A 2337-nucleotide genomic window follows, 5' to 3' on the forward strand; every position below is an offset into this window, starting at 1 on the left:
AAAGCGCCGCTCAACGGTAACTCCGGGAATCGCACTCCCAGAAACAGAGCCGCTAACGGTAACCCCGAGAATCTCACGCCACAAACAGCTCCGCTAACCGGTAACTCCGGGAATCACACTCCACAAACAGCTCCGCTAACCGGTAACTCCGGGAATCACACGCCACAAACAGCGCCGCTGAACGGTAACTCCGGGAATCACACTCCACAAACAGCGCTGCTAACCGGTAACTCCCAGAATCACACTCCACAAACAGCGCCGCTCAACGGTAACTCCGGGAATCACACGCCACAAACAGCGCCGCTAATCGGTAACTCCGGGAATCACACTCCACAAACAGCGCCGCTGAACGGTAACTCCGGGAATCACACTCCACAAACAGCGCCGCTGAACGGTAACTCCGGGAATCACACTCCACAGACAGCGCCGCTAATCGGTAACTCCGGGAATCACACTCCACAAACAGCGCCGCTAAACGGTAACTCCGGGAATCACACTCCACAAATAGCGCCGCTGACCGGTAATTCCAGATGTGACACCCCGCTAACGGCGCCAATTCGCGGTATTTGCCTGGGTGGAGGAAAGCGCCCCCTGATGGCAGCGCAGCGCCACCGAGGGCGTGTCTCCGCGATGCGCCACCCAGAGGTGATTCTATGTAAGTGCACCGATAATGGCGAAGGTTCCTGGAAGCCCTAAATGAATTAATTGCGCCAGAATTGATTGGGCTTTTTACGCAATAGTTCACCTCATCCTCAAAACATTTTAAAGCGCTTCACCTATAACAAGTCACCAGCAATTAGATAAACAGAAAATAGATACATTTCTCAATCTGGTTCTCAATGTATGGGGGGGGGGGGGTCTCAGACAAATTGTTGGCCACAATTCCCCCACATTGGGTGCAATGAGTTGGCTTCTCTCCCTGGGAGGGAGTCAAAGTGTCGGTCGTGGCTCGGTGGGTAGCACTGTCATCTGAGTCTGGAGATTGTGGGTCCCATTCCAGGCACTCAATCCAAGTGTGTTACTGAGGGAGTGGCTCACTTGTTAGAGACATCAAGCTGAGGCGCCACCTGCCTTCTCAAGGGTTAAAGACCCCATGGTACCTTTCAAAGGGTGAGGGAGGGGAGAACATGTCCTACTAGATGATTATCTGGTCATTTGTCACATTGCTATTTGTGGGAACTTGCTGTCTTGAAATTTCTTACTTGATTTGATTTGACTTATTGTCACATGTATTAACATACAGTGAAAAGTATTGTTTCTTGCGCGCTGCACAGACAAAACATACCGTTCATGGAGAAGGAAACGAGAGAGTGCAGAATGTAGTGCTACAGTCATAGCTAGGGTGCAGAGAACGTTCAACTTAATGCAAGGTAGGTCCATTCAAAAGTCTGACAGCAGCAGGGAAGAAGCTGTTCTTGAGTCATTTGGTACATGACCTCAGACTGTTGTATCTTTTTCCCGAAGGAAGAAGGTGGAAGAGAGAATGTCCGGGGTGCGAGGGGTTCTTAATTATGCTGGCTGCTTTGCCGTGGCAGCGGGAAGTGTAGACAGTGTCAATGGATGGGAGGCTGGTTTGCGTGATGGATTGGGCTACATTCACAACCTTTTGTAGTTCCGTGCGGTCTTGGGCAGAGCAGGAACCATACCAAGCTGTGATACAACCAGAAAGAATGCTTTTTATGGTGCATCTGTAAATGTTGGTGAGAATTGTGGCAGACATGCCAAATTTCCTTAGTCTTCTGAGAAAGTAGAGGCGTTGGTGGGCTTTCTTAACTATAGTGTCGGCATGGGGGGACCAGGACAGGTTGTTGGTAATCTGGACACCTAAAAACTTGAAGCTCTCGACCCTTTCTACTTCGTCCCCGTTGATGTAGACAGGGGCATGTCCTCCATTACGCTTCCTGAAGTCAATGACAATCTCCTTCATTTTGTTGACATTGAGGTAGAGATTATTGTTGCTGCACCAGTTCACCAGATTCTGTATCTCATTCCTGTACTCTGTCTCATCATTGTTTGTGACCCGACCCACTATGGTGGTATCGTCAGCAAACTTGAAAATCGAATTGGAGGGGAATTTGGCCACACAGTCATAGGTGTATAAGGAGTACAGTAGGGAGCTGAGAACACAACCTTGTGGGGCGCTGGTGTTGTGGGGCAACCTTTACAGATGCACCATAGAAAGCATTCTTTCTGGTTGTATCACAGTTTGGGATGGCTCCTGCTCAGTCCAAGACTGCAAAAAACTACAAAGGGTTGTGAGCGAAGCTCAGTCCATCATGCAAACCAGCCTCCCATCCATTGACTTTATTTACACTTCCTGTTGCCTCGGAAAAGTAG

The sequence above is a fragment of the Mustelus asterias genome, chromosome 11, assembly GCF_964213995.1.
Source record: "Mustelus asterias chromosome 11, sMusAst1.hap1.1, whole genome shotgun sequence".
Taxonomy (NCBI): Eukaryota; Metazoa; Chordata; class Chondrichthyes; order Carcharhiniformes; family Triakidae; genus Mustelus; species Mustelus asterias.